Here is a 20,354-nt window from a genome sequence, read left to right as displayed (position 1 = left end):
AGCCCTTTGCCCCACAGTCCCCCTTCTCAGTCTCCCCTCCACAAATCCCCATTCCCATCCCCCCTCCCCTTTGCCTCTAAGAGGGTGCTCCCCATTCACCCACCTTCTCCACCTTGCTGTTGAGTCATCTAGCCTCCACAGGACCAAGCCCCTCACCCCCATTGTTGCCAGATAAGACTATCTTCTGCTACATATACAGCTGGAGCCATAGATTCTTCCATTTATACTATTTGGTTGGTGGTTTAGTCTTTAGGAGCTGTGGGGTGGCCAGTTAGTTGATATTGTTGTTTGTCCTATGCCCTTCAGGTCCTTCAGTCCTTCGTCTAAGTCTTCCACTGGGGTCCCTGGACTCAGCCCAATGGTTGGTTGTGAGTATCTGCATCTCTTAGGTGCTGGCAGAGCCTCTCAGAGGACAGCTATAACAGGCTACTGTCAGCAAGTTTTTCTTGGTATCAGCAATAGTGTCTGGGTTTGGTGTCTGCAGATGGGATGAATTCCAAGGTGGGTCGGTTTCTGTATGACCTTTCCTTCAGTTTCTGCTCCATATTTTGTCCCTGTGTTTTCTTTATATAGGAACAATTCTGGATTAAAAATTTTGAGATAAGTGTATGGTCCCAACCTTCAACTGGGGGCCATGCCTATCTATCTGGCCTTGCTGAAGGTGAGGGAAATACAGAGTGGATAGTAGAGGAAGGTAGTTATACAATTATACAGTCTCTGATTGTAGCCTGTCCCTCCTGTGAGCCTGGTTATGTTGGGCCTCTTTGGGCCAGGTTGTTTCTGAGTGTGGGAAGAGGTCTAAAGAGACTGATATGTGAGCCCACACCAGGGATGTCTATCTGTCACTTGGTGGTAAGACCACTGGTACTTCTGTACCACAGAGACAGACATGAGTTTCTGTGGCAGCATGGGCTAGGACCTCACAATGTCTTCAGATGGCATCACTGGATTAGGCTGTCCCTCTCTACTCTCAAATCTCCAGTTTCACCTCTTCATTAGGCAGACATCCTTCTGCTTCACTTTCTCTTCCTTTTCTCTACCACTTACCATTTTAATCTTAGTGATGCCTATGTCTTCTGTGTGTCCTGGGCCATCACAGGAGTGCTATGTGCTACTGTTGCCATGTGACACTAGGCAGGGGTCATTTTGGTGTAGCCTGACTTCCCCAGCCTGCATAGCCCCAGGCTTAGGATCACTTCAGGTCTGCCTCCCCAGCCAAGGGCCATGATTTTTTATCATTATTTTTGCTAACTCCTTTGATTAGGATTTCTAACACTGTGTTAGTACAGATTTCTAGTATTGACATCTTTGCCTTATCCTCTATCATAGATGAAAAGCTTCCAACTGTTGGCATTGAATATATTAGATGCAGCTTCATTGTATCTTACCTTCATTTGTGTGTTGCATCCCTTTCATACATATATTTGAATTTACAACAAAAAATGTTGAATTTTGTTACAGGGTATTTTGGCATCCATTAATAAGATCCATTAATAAGATGATATAATTCTATACCTTTCTCTGTTTCTGTGTCATGTTACATATGAACTTGCATGTTGACCCATCCTTATATTCCAGTAGCAAATCTCATTTGATCATTCTACATGATTTTTTCAGTTGTTGTATAATAATCTTTGTGAGTTAGTTAATATTGTGTTATGAATTTATTAATGATTATTCCATCTAAATTTAATCTATAAGTTTTTCATCCTTATCCACTTTTGGTATTAGTGTAAAACTAGAGCTATTTGATTGCCAATTAAATGCCTTTATCATAGATTTGTTCAGACTTGTGGACCATATTCTTATTGAAATCCAACTCAAGTCAAAAATACAGATAAGCACAAATAGTTTTTGTTCTCTTTCAAGGAAGATAAAATGTTCTTATATTATACAACTACATGTACAGTTGGTTCCAGGAACACATGAGAGAAAATTGTTTATTACTCAGTTGATTAAAGTAAGCTTTAACTGAAATGTAATGCTGTAATAATATCTGTTGCACTGGAATATAGAATTACAAGCTTTAATATATCCCATCAAATTTTCAGAACAGTCCTATTCTGATACATGCTAGCTACACCACAGTTGAACTGCATCATCCTATATAATTTAATCTTTAAATTAACTTAATGATAAATTATAATACACAGTACAGTTTTCTAAACTATTTTATAGTATTCTAAGAAACTGGTACCTGTGTCTCCTTAAATGTTCTTTGAGTCTGGGTAAGATGGATCAATGGTCAGAGAGCTTCCCACTAAGTCTGTTGACCTGGATGAGACCCCTAGGATCCACACAGTAGAACAGAACAGATTCTCACAAGTTGTCCTCTCACTTCCACACATTTGTACACATACCCAGTGATCCATACTCCCACACATGTACACATGCATACATACATACATACATACAAATATACATACTCACTCACTTGCTTGGTCACTTTATGAGCATCATATATAATCAAAAGCTTTAAAACGTTTCAGATCCTGAGACAAGACTGGATCAATGGTGGCATGTAAGATTTTGCTTTTGCATTCATCTTAATAACTGAGAAACATTACAAAGGTGGCCAGAGTGATCTGAACTAGATTATTTCTTTGCTCCTAATTTTCTTTAAGCTGGTGAATTTACCTGTGTTTTTATTTTTTGTTTCTCATCTGCAAAATGGGGATTAAAATATTTGCCTTAAAGTGTTGGTTTGAATTTTGAATGAAGTAAGGTCCAACATTGCAGGAAACAGCTTGGAGAAGTACTAAAAAAGGGTACGAATTTAGCATAGATTCACACCTGGGCTTTGACCCTAGGTTTAAAGGAAGTCACAGTCTCTCTGATGGTACACAGACATCAGTTATTTTGGTTGTCTGGCTCCTTGGCATTTATTATATTTTACTGTATGACTCAGCATAGATTAATGTATGCCATAATCATTACCCTCATACATGTCTCTGTGGCTGGGATCATTGAAGATTCTTCCCAGCTCATATCACACATTGATAGAGATTTGGGATCATGTCACTATTTTGTAGTTGTCAATTAGCACTTCAAATTGGTCATATAAGAAATTTGGGGATAAAAATTGGAAAAGAAGAAGTCAAAATATCACTTTTTGCAGATGATATGATAGTATATATAAGTGACCCTAAAAATTCCACCAGAGAACTCCTAAACTGGATAAACAGCTTCGGTGAAGTAGCTGGATATAAAATTAACTCAAATAAGTCAATGGCCTTTCTCTACACAAAGAATAAACAGGCTGAGAAAAATTAGGGAAACAACATCCTTATCAATAGTCACAAATAATATAAAATACCTTGGCATGACTCTAACTAAGGAAGTGAAAGATCTGTATGATAAGAACTTCAAGTCTCAGAAGAAAGAAATTAAAGACGATCTCAGAAGATGGAAAGATCTCCAATGCTCATGGATTGGCAGGATCAACATTTTAAAAATGGCTATCTTGCCAAAAGCAATCTACAGATTCAATGCAATCCCCATCAAAATTCCAACTCAATTCTTCAACGAATTAGAAAGAGCAATCTGCAAATTCATCTGGAATAACAAAAAACCTAGGATAGCAAAAACTCTGCTCAAGGATAAAAGTACCTCTGGTGGAATCACCATGCCTGACCTAAAGCTTTACTATAGAGCAATTGTGATAAAAACTGCATGGTACTGGTATTGCAACAGAAAAGTAGACCAATGGAATAGAATTGAAGACCCAGAAATGAACCCACACACCTATGGTCACTTGATCTTCGACAAGGGAGTTAAAACCATCCAGTAAAAAAAGACAGAATTTTCAACAAATGGTGCTGGCACAACTCGTGGTTATCATGTAGAAGAATTCAAATTGATCCATTCCTATCTCCTTGTACTAAGGTCAAATCTAAGTGGATCAAGGAGCTCCACATAAAACCAGAGACACTGAAACTTATAGAGGAGAAAGTGGGGAAAAGCCTCGAAGATATGGGCACAGGGGAAAATTCCTGAATAGAACAGCAATGGCTTGTGCTGTAAGATCGAGAACTGACAAATGGGACCTCATGAAATTGCAAAGCTTCTGCAAGGCAAGAGACACCTTCAATAAGACAAAAAGGCCACCAACAGATTGGGAAAGATCTTTACCTATCCTAAATAAGATAGAGGACTAATATCCAATATAAATAAAGAACTCAAGAGTGTGGACTCCAGAAAATCAAATAACCCCATTAAAAAATCGGGCTCAGAGCTAAACAAAGAATTCTCACCTGAGGAATACCGAATGGCTGAGAAACACCTGAAAAAATGTTCAGCATCCTTAATCATTAGGGAAATGCAAATCAAAACAACCCTGAGATTCCATCTCACACCAGTCAGAATGGCTAAGATCAAAAATTCAGGTGACAGCAGATGCTGGCGAGGATGTGGAGAAAGAGGAACACTCCTCCATTGTTGGTGGGATTGCAAGCTTGTACAACCACTCTGGAAATCAGTCTGGCAATTCCTCAGAAAATTGGACATGGTACTACTGGGAGATCCAGCAATACCTCTCCTGGGCATATATCCAGAGGATGTTCCAACTAGTAAGAAAGAAATATGCTCCACTATGTTCATAGCATCCTATTTATAATAGACAGAAGCTGGAAAGAACCCAGATGTCCCTCAACAGAGGAATGGATACTAAAATGTGGTACATTTATACAATGGAGTACTTTTCAGCTATTAAAAAGAATGAATTTATGAAATTCCTAGGCAAATGGATGGACCTGGAGGGCATTATCCTGAGTGAAGTAATCCAATCACAAAAGAACTCAAGTGGTATGTACTCACTGATAAGTGAATATTAGCCCAGAAACTTAGAATACCCAAGATATAACTTACAATTTGCAAAACACATGAAATTCAAGAAGAATGAAGACCAAAGTGTGGACACTTTGCCCCTTCTTAGAATTGGGATCAAAGCACCCATGGAAGAAGTTACAGAGACAAAGTTTGGAGCTGAGACAAAAGGATGGACCCCTAGAGATTGCCATATCTAGGAGTCCATTCCATAATCAGCCTCCAAAAGCTGACGCCATTGCATACACTAGCAAGATTTTGCTGAAAGGACCCAGATATAAGCTGTCTCTTGTGAGACTATGCTGGGGTCTAGCAAACACAGAAGTGGATGCTCACAGCCAGCTAGTGGATGGATCACAGGGCCCCCAATGGAGGAGCTGAAGGGATCTGCAACCCTATGGGTGGAACTACATTATGAACTAACCAATACCCCGGAGCTCTTGACTCTAGCTGCATATGTATCAAAAGATGGCCTAGTCGGCCATCACTGGAAAGAGAGCCCCATTGGACTTGCAAACTTCATTTGCCCCAGTACAGGGGAAACCAGGGCAAAAAAGGGGGGATGGGTGGGTAGGATAGTGGGTGGGAGGGTATGGGGGACTTTTGGAATAGCATTGGAAATGTAAATGAGGAAAATACCTAATTAAAAAAAAAGAAATTTGGGGATAAGCTATAGAGATGAAAGATGGCTCAGTAAGTAAATAGTTTGCCACACAAGTAAATGCCTGACTAGGGATTCTTAGAACCGATATCAAGCCACGTGTAGTACCATATATGTGGGAGCCAACTGTTCTTGTAGCAAGATGGGAGACAGCAATGGGAGAGTTCCCCAAAAATTTGGGAGCATGTATCCATGGGACATGTACAAGGTGGCAAATAATATGAAATCCTGTCTCAAACAAGAACTACAGCAAATATGGATACCTAAATTTATCTTCTGCCCTCCACATATATGCATATTTCCAAGTTCACACCTTTTATATTCCACCCTTAATACACATACACCATACATACACACATGCATCCACATGCTTAATAAGTAAATCAGATAAAATTAAAGAAATGAAAATAGCCCATGTGGTACAAGATTTTTGTTCCCATGCTAAATTTCTCCTACGTATTATCAGTTACTATAAGTTTGTCAAAATGCCTCCAATGAGCAACTTCTATCAGTGAATATTGTAGTTTTCAATGTTTTTGACTTATTGTAAAGTTTATTAGTGTATAAGAAAGTGGCTAGGGATCAAGACAGAATCATAGGTTAGAAGACTTGATAGCCAGAACTAGAACCCAGCTCTGGCTGTACTTACTATGTGAGTTTGAATAAGTCATTTCATTATCTCAGCTCTTCATCATCATTCTTCAGAAGAAAAAAAACACCTCAAACTTTTACTATCTTTTTTTCATAAAATTTTAATGCAAATAGAATGTTAGTTTAGTCCTCACTGGCCTCTTTTCTAAGCCTGTTGTCTGCCCTACAGAGCCTTGGCTGATCCAGCTTTAAGAGACCTCATCAAAGAGACGTTTATCATTTGTTCAGAGTGGCAGTGTCATTAATCTTCTCTATTCCCCCCACTTGCTCTTGGCTTCACTTCACCTGAATAAGCAAGAAAGAGACCAGTGAACAACATTATGGAGATATTAATTTCTGTCGTGGCTGGATAGCTCCTAATCACACTATATTCACCAATCTATTCTTCATGGCTGACAAGACAAGGATGGATGCTGATGAATACTTGTCATTATCTTCTGATATAGATGAGCTTGTATTCTCTCTAACTAAATGGCAGGTGTATTAGTTAGGGTTTTACTGCTGTGAACAGACACCATGACCAAGGCAAGTCTTATAAAAACCAACATTTAATTGGGGCTGGCTTACAGGTTCAGAGGTTCAGCCCATTACCATCAAGGTGGGAGCATGGCGGCATCCAGGCAGGCATGGTGCAGGAGGAGCTAAGATTTCTCCATCTTCATCCAAAGGCTGCTAGTGAGGATTGACTTCCAGGCAACTAGGGTGAGGGTCTTAAGCCCACACCCACAGTGACAACCTCCTCCAACCAGGTCACACCTATTCCAACAAGGCCACACCTCCAAATGGTGCCACTTCCTGGCCTAAGAACATACAAACCATCACAGTATGGTTCTTTCTTTCTTTCCTTCTTTCTTTTTTCCCTTTCTTTTTTTTTTCAGAAACTGTAGGCTATTTAGAAAGAAAGGCTTTGTAAAATGTCTTTGTGTGTGTGCCCTTGTGTGGATGCATATACGTGTTCATGAATGTACACCTGCATGTGAGGGCAGAGGTTGATGTTGACTGCCTTTCTCAGCCACTCCCCTCCCCATCTATTTTTTTAAACAGAATCTGACATTTAACCCAGCATTCCCTGACTTAGTCGAGCTAGCAGTTGTGCACTTGGATCTGGCTCTGACTTTTCAATGCTGGGATTACAGACATATTACCTGCCCTGGCTTTTACTAGTAGATCCTCATATTTGTTCAACAAAGCACATTACTGACTGTGCCATATCTCTATATCTACTGGCTATCTTTTCTCTTATACCAGCCTTTAGCTGCTTTGCATTTTGTTCACACAGTGAAATAATTACATGGCTCATATCTCCAGCAGACTCAGATTTCTCCCTTACTTTCTCCACCTATGACCTCCAGCTACAGTCAGTATTATATGATGTTTAATTCATGTGGAGTTGTTTTACCCCTAAAGACAGTGCAGTAGGTCAGATCTGTTTTCCTTGAAGCACTTACCTGCACAAATGCTTCTCACAACAGGGCAGTGTTTGTGGAAACCCATAATATGTAACCTCCAAGCAAGTGCCACTGTTTCCATGAGACTTTCTTTAGCATTCTTAGTCAAAGTCAATATCTAGCTCTGACCTGTATTTGATGCCTATTTCACTCATATTTATGTTATACATGCATTATGGCATACTCTTCTTTGTCTGGATATTAGGTGAGCCATCAAAGCATTGATACATCACACTATGACCTTCATACAATATAGAAATGAGAAACTGTTAACATAATGATTGTATACAATATTTATACTATTTTATGAATAACTCTTTATAGTTAATTATATATATTGGGCACATACATATGCAGACACATTCAGAGAGAGGGAGAGAGAGAGAGAGAGAGAGAGAGAGAGAGAGAGAGAGAGAGAGAGAGAGAGAGAGAGAGAGGAAGAGAGAGAAAGAGGAAGAGAGAGAGAGAAAGAGAGAGAAAACAAGACAGAGATAGAGAGAGAAGTTATTCACAACTTGTATGGATTTGTGGTCCATAGTTTAGATATGAAGTGTCCTCATGGCTGTGCTGCAGTTTTGGGATGTTATGGCACATTTATGAGGTGACATCCTATATCAGGAATAAATCACTGGAGGTAGGTCTTAAGTGATTACAGCTTCATTTATCCTTTCATTCCCTACATCCGTGGTGTGTATTGAGTGTAAAGCAATGTGACCATCAAGTATCCTGCTCCTGTTACCATGTCTCTCTATTATGATAGATGTCACAACTGTAATCCAAAATAACCTATTGTCCATTAAGCTGCCTTTGTCAGGAACTTAATATTTTTTTTAATCAGAGAAACAAGAAAGTATCTAAAACATATATTTAATATTGCTTGATCTTATGGTTGAATTTCTCAGAAAGATTGTAGGGTTTTGTGAGGTTTCAAGTGGTTAGTCATGAAGACAGTTTTTCCAACATTACAGCTTAACTTCTGAATGAACACATAAATGGGAGGTTTTAGACTCAGAGTTGAAGAGCTGGGGTTAGTTGGAGCTCACTTGGCAAAGTATTTGACTAGAATTCATGATGGTATAGGTTCTATTGACAGCATAACATGAACTGGGCACAGTAGTGGACACCTTTATTCTGCTACTAGAGAAATGGAAATGGAAGGATCAAAAGTTCCAGGCCATCTTTGATTACATAACGAGTTTGAATACAGCTTGTGATGTTTAAGACCCTAGCTTAAGAAAACACTCAAAGATGAATCAAAACCATCATGGATAATGGCCACATGCTTTGAAGAAAATGCTAGACATCATATTTGAGAGGCATGATATGCATAGATATAAGGGTTGCATAACAGAAAATAGTACTAGATTGAAAACCAAATAGAGTTTATTCAAAGCATCAATCCTTGCAGCTAAAGCTCAGAGAACATCATGGTAGGGGGACTGGAAAGATTGTGAAGGCCAGATGATCAGGAAGTAGTTTGTGAAACTGTGTCTCCTAAACATGACAGGGAAGCTACACACATAATCACTCAAAACTATGCATGCTCAAACAAGGCATGGATAATGATAATACCAATATGTATGCTGATGTGAAAGGGGATAATCTGATAGGGAAAAAGAACTAAAGCAACTAATGACTGCCGAGAAAGGGAGAATTAGCCTTTCTGATGGATAAGCTCCTTAATTGACTTTCCAATAGCAAATGGTCAGCCCAGAAATGATATGTAAGCAAGAAACAATAAATATACATAGCAGGTAGTACTTACATATTTATGCATACATATTTAGTAGTAGTAGTAATAGTAGTAGTAGTAGTAATATAAAATGGAGGAATTGGGGCAAAGGTACCTGGAAGAAGATGGACAAAAAGAAGGGAACTGAGTAAATATGTGATTATATTTTACTAAAAATAAAAGAGGGAAAGAATATTAATTCCCTGAAGAGAATGTGAGATTAAAATAGAATCAAGTGAATTAAAACAGCAACAACATTGGCAGCAACAGCTCAGCACAGCAGCATCTCTGCTTTCACAGGCTCTCTAGCTCCTTGCTAGTATTACTTGCAAGTTTATCTGAATGGCTCCTGCATGCAAATGCAGCTAAACTATTCTGGCTTCCCTGTAGACATCACTGAAAGGCTGTGCATTTGCTATTATTAAACTGTGAAAATTCAAAATTCAAGAGAAATCTCCAATTCTAATTCCATTGATTAAACCCTAATTATGCAAATTTGCTGCTCCATGACCTTACCTGGATTATTTATTATTATTATTATTATTATTATTATTAATTTGTATCAAGAAAAGCATAATTGACCCATGACTCAATAAACTAGGATTAAGTGTTTAGTTTGCAGTTATAAGGACCTGAGTTAAATCCTCGGACCCACATCAATTAAAAAGAAGAAAAGGGAAAACTAGAAGTGGTTGTGTAAATGATGAGGACAGCCATGAGTGTCTGTAGTTCCAGTATTGGGCATAGGGAGAAGAGTCCCTGGAGCTTCCTGTTCAACTAGTCTAACTGAATTGTGATATAACTGGCTCAAGGAGAGATCCTATCTCAAAAAATAAGGTTGATCGTGGTTTAGGAAGACACTGGACCCAAATCTCTGGCTTCTACTTCCAAACACATGCATGTAAGAACATATATTTTGTTTTCTTCACTCTTTAGGACATTCCTCTGTAAATAACACATTCATAGTCATCACACAAACCTTAAGCAGCATAGAATGTCTTAACAATTAGTAAGAGTAAATTTATTGTTCTGCAATGTTTATATTTCAGAAACAATATTTAACATATTTTACAGTTCATGAAGAAGTAGCTATAGATTAATGTTCCTCTCATTTTCTTTTTCTTTTTCTTCCTTCTCTTCCCTTTCTTTGTCCTCATTCTTTCCACACTTTTCTTGTCTTCCTCCTACTTCTACACACACACACACACACACACACACCTCAAACTCAGAGGCTCTATTTTCTTTCTGTGCATATGTGGATGTCAGAGAACAACTTTGGGGTATTTTTCCAGGGTGCCACTCACAATGTTTTCTTTCTCACAAGTTTGGAGTTCTGAATAGTCTAGCCTCTTTAGCAATGAAGCCTAGACATCCATCTGTCTCTACCTCCCTACACTAGGATTACATGGGAGTACCATTGTGTCTGGACTCCCCACCATGTAGATTTCAGGCCATTAAATATGGTTTGTCTAGCCACCTGTTTAATTGGAATTCATCTCAATATTTTAAAGATGACTGGGTTACTTGAAATGAGAGAGATATTTGTGCCATTTAGGAATAGCTTTAAGAGTAGACAACTAGCTAGCAGACATCCAGATGGGGGACTCTAAGCAGAAAGGTAGTTCTAGAAGAAATGTAGAATTTAGGGCAGTTGTGGTGGTGTGATGAAGGTGGACTTTTCCAGCTCTTCTCAGGAATTAACACCTCAAAATAACTCTGCTCATTTTCAAAATGAGCTCCCCTCATTTTTCATGTTTTACAATGTTGGACTTATGAATGTCTTCTCTCTGACTGTTTGCCTCCAATCGTTCTGAGAGATTTAATTGTGTGGATAATTCAGAAGAAGTGAGTGTTTTGTATATGAATAGAGTGAGTGTATGAAAAAATAAGGATTCCCCTGTCCAACAACAACTTGCCTGAGTGAAAGTCCCACATATTAGCATATCGAAACGGAAAATCGCAACTGCTTCATAATTATTGTTTGCTTTGTTTGACTCAGTATCTCTTGTAGCCCAGATTACCTTGTGACTTGTTATATAGCTAAGTACAATGCTGAATTTCTGATCCTCTTGTCTCAACATCCTTAGTACTGGGATTGTGTGGGGCAATGGGCTATGCACAGACAGCCTGGTCTCCAGTTGAGCTGAAGTCTTGAACCCTATAGGACCCAGTGGTGGTAATTTTCACCTACATGGGACGGAAGACATTCCCTCATGTTCTACTGGACCCCTGGCTCCTGTTGAAGTTACCACCCCCACAGCCCCCACAAGAGAAGCATGTAGCTAACAGTCACATACACAATGTTCCAAGCTTCTGGCCCTCTGGCTAGTCTCCTCCTCACAGTTACCTAACAACAGCAAGATAACACAGCCCACTATAGGAGGGGCTACTTGGACCCTCCTCACTCTCTTAAGCTTTTACTTTCCTTTCTCTCTCTCTAAGCTTTAACCTCTCTCTAAACATTCACCTTTTTTATACTTTCTTTCTCTCTTTCCCTTCCCCACCCCTCTAAGTGGCCAGGGCTGGTCTCTCTCTCTTTCTACCGTCTCTCTTTCACCCTGTCTTTCTACAATAAAGCTCTAAAGTCTAAACCATAGACTGTCTCTGTTCATCAAGGCCCAGACTAAGGACTCTCACCTGGAACCACCCAGCGACCCCTCTCCCCCTGCCCTCTTCCCTCATCTCCAGAGCCTAGTGCTACCCAGGACCCATATTCTGTTCTCAGCTTCTCTGCTGTAACCAGAGTGGGATGCCAGAGACTGAGAACTTGGTACCAGGGGCTGACCCTTGTCCAGTCCCCGCCACGTGGGGTCAGTGGATTCACACAGCCAGATGACCACCTGGGGCCATATGGAAAGCATCCGCCCTGCAGTCCTCCTGCGAACTATGGCCAGATGCAGGCTCTCTCCCTCCCCCTCTTGCCCTATACCCACATCCCTGCAGGACTGGATTACAGGAGTGGATCACTATACCTGATTTCTGTGTATAGTGCTGGGAATCCAACCCAGAGTTTCCTGCATGCTATGCAAGCACTCTATGCCAATTGAACTACATACCTAGCCTTGATAGTATAATCTTAAATCTTGCAAATGAATAAAAGAACCAGGAATATTTGTATTTTAAGTATCTAGAATGTGCCAAGCAATAACAAGGCAGCTATTACCAAGGGAAGCCAGTCTGGTGCCCTCAGCTGATGCTGTCCAGGGGTTCCATATCTGTGTTGGCACTTGTTCGAAATATACTATTATTTTCTGAATAGAAGCTGTTAGCTACTGCAGTACTCAAAAATCATTAAAAAAAAAAAAACAAAAGATAACAATGAAATCAGGAACCTAAGCTTGTTATTCTTTTTTCCCTATGTCTCAATGAATCATAATTTTAGAACATTTTCCCTGGATCACAAGGGTAGGATCTTCACAGGCTTGTTTCCTCTTAAGTCTGTGAACTTGAGAGTTCATGACTACTCTTAAGAGTATAAGGTCACTTAGGTTCTGGTATTGATATGGCAAACAAAAAACAAAACAAAAACAATGGGGAGTATGTCAGAATCCCTTTTACATGTGCTTACATTCTCTTTAACCTTAATTTCTACAAACTTTAGTATCTACAAAAAGGAACAAAGGTTTGGCTAATATTGGTCCAACTGTACACACACAGATACACACACACATACAGGTTATGTGTGTGTGTTGGGGGGGGTTGTCTAAAAGCTGATTTAAAAATTAGAAAGGAAATCAAGAGAGAATAATATTAAGTCATTAAGATCCTAAAGAATAACAGTTGCAAGAGAAATAACACGAGACATCCAGCACCCTCCCAGCCGGAGGACAGTGATCTGCCCTGCAGGGAGTGCCATCTTGGCTCCGGGACTCCGCCGAACTTAGTCTGCAGAGGTGAAAGTGAGGACCACACAGGCAGACAGCTTCTGGGACAGGCGGGAGCCACAGAGTCACTGAGGCAGCACCCTTTTGGGGCTTCAGACATCCAGCACCCTCCCAGCTGGAGGACAGTGATCCACCCTGCAGGGAGCGCCATCTTGGATCTGGGGCTCCGCCAAACTTAGTCTGCAGAGGTGAGAGTGAGGACCACAGAGGCAGACAGCTTCTGGGACAGGCGGGAGCCACAGAGTCGCTGAGGCAGCACCCTTTTGGGGCTGCAGACATCCGGCACCCTCCCAGCTGGAAGACTGTATTCTGCCCTGCACAGGAGCCCTCTGCCTCAGGAGCAGGGAGCACATCTTGGATCCAGGACTCCACTGAACTTAGGAACGTAGTCTGCACAGCTGAGAGTGTGCACCACAGAAGCTGACAGCTTCTGTGACCTGCCAAAGCAACACAGCATCTGGGAAAGGTCCTGTTTTCGGCCTTCTTCTTCGGCCAGGAGGAGGTCCAAACGCCAGATATCTGTACACCTTCCCTTTAAGAGGAAAGCTTGTCAGCAGGGAGTGCTCTAACCACTGAAACTCAGAGGAGAGAGCCTGTCTCCCAGGTCTGCTGACAGACGATACTCAGAATCACCAGAAGAACAACCTCTGAACAGTGACAACTATAACACTCCAGAGATTACCAGATGGCGAGAGGTAAATGTAAGAATCTTACTAACAGAAACCAAGACCACTCACCATCATCAGGACCCAGCACTCCCACTTCGCCCAGTCCAGGGCACCCCAACACACCTGAAAAGCTAGACCTGGATTTAAAAGCATATCTCATGATGATGATAAAGGACATCAAGAAGGACTTTAAAGAACTACAGGAGAACATGGCTAAAGAGTTACAAGTCTTAAAAGAAAAACAGGAAAACACAACCAAACTGGTAGAAGTCCTTAAAGAGAAACAGGAAAACACATCCAATCAGATGATGGAAATGAACAAAACCATACTAGACCTAAAAAGGGAAGTAGACACAATAAAGAAAACCCAAAATGAGGCAACACTGGAGATAGAAACCCTAGGAAAGAAATCTGGGACCATAGATGCTAGCATCAGCAACAGAATACAAGAGATGGAAGAGAGAATCTCAGGTGCAGAAGATTGCATAGAGAACATCGGCACAACAATCAAGGAAAATGGAAAATGCAAAAAGATCCTAACTCAAAACATCCAGGAAATACAGGACACAATGAGAAGACCAAACCTACAGATAATAGGAGTGGATGAGAATGAAGATTTTCAACTCAAAGGACCAGTAAACATCTTCAACAAAATTATAGAAGAAAATTTCCCAAATCTAAAGAAAGAGATGCCCATGAACATACAAGAAGCCTACAGAATTCCAAATAGGCTGGACCAGAAAAGAAATACCTCCCGACACATAATAATCAGAACAACAAATGCACTAAATAAAGACAGAATACTAAAAGCAGTAAGAGAAAAAGGCCAAGTAACATATAAAGGCAAGCCTATCAGAATTACACCAGATTTTTCACCAGAGACTATGAAAGCCAGAAGATCCTGGACAGATGTTATACAGACACTAAAAGAACACAAATTCCAGCCCAGGCTACTATACCCAGCCAAACTCTCAATTAACATAGATGGAGAAACCAAAGTATTCCACGACAAAACCAAATTCACACATTATCTCTCCACGAATCCAGCCCTTCAAAGGATAATAACAGGAAAAAAACAATACAAGGACGGGAACCACGCCCTAGAAACAACAAGAAGGTAATCCCTCAACAAACCTAAAAGAAGACAGCCACAAGAACAGAAAGCCAACTTTAACAACAAAAATAACAGGAAACAACAATTACTTTTCCTTAATATCTTTTAATACCAATGGACTCAACTCCCCTATAAAAAGACATAGACTAACAAACTGGCTACACAAACAAGACCCAACATTTTGCTACTTACAGGAAACTCATCTCAGAGAAAAAGATAGACACTACCTCAGAATGAAAGGCTGGAAAACAATTTTCCAAGCAAATGGTATAAAGAAACAAGCTGGAGTAGACATTCTAATATCTGGTAAGATTGACTTCCAACCGAAAGTCATCAAAAAAGACAGGGAGGGGCACTTCATACTCATCAAAGGTAAAATCCTCCAAGAGGAACTATCAATCCTGAATATCTATGCTCCAAATACAAAGGCAGCCACATTCATTAAAGAAACTTTAGTAAATCTCAAAGCACACATTGCACCTCATACAATAATAGTGGGAGACTTCAACACACCACTTTCACCAATGGACAGATCATGGAAACAGAAACTAAACAGGGACACAGTGAAACTAACAGAAGTTATGGATCAAATGGATCTGGCAGATATCTACAGAACATTTTACCCTAAAACAAAAGGATATACATTCTTCTCAGCACCTCATGGTACCTTCTCCAAAACTGACCACGTAATTGGTCACAAAACAGGCCTCAACAGATACAAAAATATTGAAATTGTCCCATGCATCCTATCAGATCACCATGGACTAAGGCTGATCTTCAATAACAAAATAAATAATAGAAAGCCAACCTTCACGTGGAAACTGAACAACACTCTTCTCAATGATACCTTGGTCAAGGAAGGAATAAAGAAAGAAATTAAGGACTTTTTAGAGTTCAATGAAAATGAAGCCACAACATACCCAAACTTATGGGACGCAATGAAAGCATTTCTAAGAGGAAAACTCATAGCTCTAAGTGCCTCCAAAAAGAAACTAGAAAGAGCACACATTAGCAGCTTGACAACACACCTAAAAGCACTAGAACAAAAGGAAGCAAATTCACCCAAGAGGAGTAGACGGCAGGAAATAATCAAACTCAGGGGCGAAATCAATCAAGTGGAAACAAGAAGAACTATTCAAAGAATCAACCAATCAAGGAGCTGGTTCTTTGAGAAAATCAACAAGATAGATAAACCCTTAGCCAGACTCACTAGAGGGCACAGGGAAAGCATTCTAATTAACAAAATCAGAAATGAAAAAGGAGACATAATAACAGATCCTGAAGACATCAAAAAAACACCATCAGATCCTTCTACCAAAGGCTATACTCAACAAAACTGGAGAACCTGGATGAAATGGAGAAGTTCCTAGACAGATACCAGGTACCAAAGTTGAACCAAGATCAGGTTAATGATCTAAACAGCCCTATATCCCCCAAAGAAATAGAAGCAGTCATTAATAGTCTCCCAACCAAAAAAAGCCCAGGACCAGATGGGTTTAGTGCAGAGTTCTATCAGACCTTCAAAGAAGATCTAATCCCAGTTCTTCACAAACTATTCCACAAAATAGAAAGAGAAGGTACTCTACCCAACTCATTCTATGAAGCCACAATTACTCTGATACCTAAACCACAAAAAAACCCAACAAAGATAGAAAACTTCAGGCCAATATCCCTTATGAATATTGATGCAAAAATCCTCAATAAAGTTCTTGCTAACGGAATCCAAGAACACATTAAAACAATCATCCATCCTGACCAAGTAGGTTTCATCCCAGGGATGCAGGGATGGTTCAAAATACGGAAATCCATCAACGTAATCCAGTATATAAAAAAACTCAAAGACAAAACCACATGGTCATCTCGTTAGATGCGGAAAAAGCATTTGACAAGATCCAACACCCATTCATGATAAAAGTCTTGGAAAGATCAGGAATTCAAGGCCCATACCTAAACATGATAAAAGCAATCTACAGCAAACCAGTAGCCAACATCAAAGTAAATGGTGAGAAGCTTGAAGCAATCCCTCTAAAATCAGGGACTAGACAAGGCTGTCCACTTTCTCCATACCTATTCAACATAGTACTTGAAGTCCTAGCCAGAGCAATTCGACAACAAAAGGAGATCAAAGGGATACAAATTGGAAAAGATGAAGTCAAAATATCACTTTTTGCAGATGATATGATAGTATATATAAGTGACCCTAAGAATTCCACCAGAGAACTCCTAAGCCTGATAAACAGCTTCGGTGAAGTAGCTGGATATAAAATTAACTCAAACAAATCAATGGCCTTTCTCTACACAAAGAATAAACAGGCTGAGAAAGAAATTAGGGAAACAACACCCTTCTCAATAGTCACAAATAATATAAAATATCTTGGCGTGACTCTAACTAAAGAAGTGAAAGATCTGTATAATAAAAACTTCAAGTCTCCGAAGAAAGAAATTCTAGAATATCTCAGAAGATGGAAAGATCTCCCATGCTCATGGATTGGCAGGATCAACATTTTAAAAATGGCTATCTTGCCAAAAGCAATCTACAGATTCAATGCAATCCCCATCAAAATTCCAACTCAATTCTTCAACGAATTAGAAAGTGCAATCTACAAATTCATCTGGAATAACAAAAAACCTAGGATAGCAAAACTCTTCTCAAGGATAAAAGATACTCTGGTGGAATCACCATGCCGGACCTAAAGCTTTACTACAGAGCAATTGTGATAAAAACGGCGTGGTACAGGTATAGTGACAGACAAATAGACCAATGGAATAGAATTGAAGACCCAGATATGAACCCACACACCTATGGTCACTTGATCTTCGTCAAGGGAGCTAAAACCATCCAGTGGAAGAAAGACAGCATTTTCAACAAATGGTGCTGGCACAACTGGTTGTTTTCATGTAGAAGAATGCGAATCGATCCATTCCTATCTCCTTGTACTAAGGTCAAGTCTAAGTGGATCAAGGAACTTCACATAAAACCAGAGACACTGAAACTTATAGAGGAGAAAGTGGGGAAAAGCCTTGAAGATATGGGCACAGGGGAAAAATTCTTGAATAGAACAGCAATGGCTTGTGCTGTAAGATCAAGAATTGACAAGTGGGACCTCAAGAAACTGCAAAGCTTCTGCAAGGCAAAAGACACCATCAATAAGACAAAAAAACCACCAACAGATTGGGAAAGGATCTTTACCTAACCTAAATCAGATAAGGGTCTAATATCCAATATATATAAGGAACTCAAGAAGGTGGACTCCAGAAAGTCAAATAACCCCATTAAAAAATGGGGCTCAGAACTGAACAAAGAATTCTCACCTGAAGAATACCAAATGGCAGAGAAGCACCTGAAAAAATGTTCAACATCCTTAATCATCAGGGAAATGCAAATCAAAACAACCCTGAGATTCCACCTCACACCAGTCAGAATGGCTAAGATCAAAAATTCAGGTGACAGCAGATGCTGGCAAGGATGTGGAGAAAGAGGAACACTCCTCCATTGTTGGTGGGATTGCAAGCTTGTACAACCACTCTGGAAATCAGTCTGGCAGTTTCTCAGAAAATTGGACATAGTACTACCGGAGGATCCAGCAATACCTCTCCTGGGCTTATATCCAGAAGATGTCCCAACCGGTAAGAAGGACACATGTTCCACTATGTTCACAGCAGCCCTATTTATAATACCCAGAAGCTGGAAAGAACCCAGATGTCCCTCAACAGAGGAATGGATACAGAAATTATGGTACATCTACACAATGGAGTACTACTCAGCTATTAAAAAGAATGAATTTATGAAATTCCTAGCCAAATGGATGGACCTGGAGGGCATCATCTTGAGTGAGGTAACACAATCACAAAGGAACTCACACAATATGTATTCACTGATAAGTGGATATTAGCCCAAAACTTAGGATATCCAAGATATAAGATACAATTTGCTAAACGCATGAAACTCAAGAAGAATGAAGACCAAAATGTGGACACTGTGCCCCTTCTTAGAATTGGGAACAAAACACCCATGGAAGGAGTTACAGAGACAAAGCTTGGAGCTGTGATGAAAGGATAGACCATCTAGAGACTGCCGTATCCAGGGATCCATCCCATAATCAGCTTCTAAACGCTGACACCATTGCATACACTAGCAAGATTTTGCTGAAAGGACCCAAAGATAGCTGTCTCTTGTGAGACTATGCAGGGGCCTAGCAAACACAGGAGTGGATGCTCACAGTCAGCTATTGGATGTATCACAGGGCTCCCAATCGAGAAGCTAGAGAAAGTACCCAAGGAGCTAAAGGGATCTGCAACCCTATAGTTGGAACAACATTATGAACTAACCAGTACCCCGGAGCTCTTGTCTCTAGCTGCATATGTATCGAAAGATGGCCTATTCGGCCATCACTGGAAAGAGAGGCCCATTGGACTTGCAAACTTTATATGCCCCAATATAGGGGAATGCCAGGGCCAAAAGAATGGGAATGGGTGGGTAGGGAAGTGGGGGGCGCTATGGGGGACTTTTGGGATAGCATTGGAAATGTAATTGAAGAAAATATGTAATAAAAAATATTAAAAATTAAAAAAAATAATTAGTACACTATCAATTGCAGTGTACTACTAAATAATTAAATACACAGATGACAATCCAAAAAAAAAAAAAAGAAAAAAAAGAAATAACACAGAGATGTTGAACGAGAATGTAAAACTTTTTTTCCTAGTTTTTACTTTATTTTAATTTTCTCCCTTTTTATGATGGATATGTAAATTCATCTCTCTGTGCAGAAAATTTTTGTCTTCAAAAATATATTTAAACTCTATTATTTCTTTGAGGCAGTGGTCATGAACTTTCAGTTTTTTTTTTTTTTAATTCCACTGACTGTTGGTACAATAGCACTAAATCATGACTAGGAATTAAAAAACACATATGGCATTGACTCACTTAAATTTACTTTTAAAAAATTGAAGGGAGAGATATAATAAACTAAAAATATCCCTTTATTCTGCCCAAAATATAGCCAATCATTCTTTAATGCATCATTTAAACTTTGTAAATTTTGTATTGCTACATATAAAAATAAAATAGGGCTTTAAGCTTGTTTTAAGGTGATTCAACTAAATCTGTTGTGATATTGTCTAATGTTCTATTAATTTGAGTTTCTGTTCTTGACTCTTAATGCTGTTTTTCACCAATCTGTAACTATGTTCTTTTAATAAAAATATCTTTTTACATGTACACCTGTATGTGTGTATAAGTGTATATATTAAAATATAGAGAGCCTTGAAATAGATAAAGGAAAAATGGAATCCAGAAAGGATAGAAAAGAGGACAATGAGGGGAAGAGAGACTTTATATGCACACACACACACACACACACACACACACA

General features: G+C 39.6%; 1 protein-coding gene across 2 annotated transcripts in view; it reads left to right on the top strand.

The window, feature by feature from the left end:
- LOC110312287 (contactin-associated protein like 5-3) overlaps positions 1–20,354 on the top strand; it is a 604,300-nt gene that overhangs the window by 451,361 nt on the left and 132,585 nt on the right. The gene's annotated exons all lie outside the window — the stretch shown is intronic.

Source organism: Mus caroli, unplaced genomic scaffold (assembly GCF_978045245.1).
Source record: "Mus caroli unplaced genomic scaffold, Mus_caroli_1 scaffold_18, whole genome shotgun sequence".
Taxonomy (NCBI): domain Eukaryota; kingdom Metazoa; phylum Chordata; class Mammalia; order Rodentia; family Muridae; genus Mus; species Mus caroli.
This window is presented reverse-complemented; position numbering and strand designations above follow the sequence as displayed.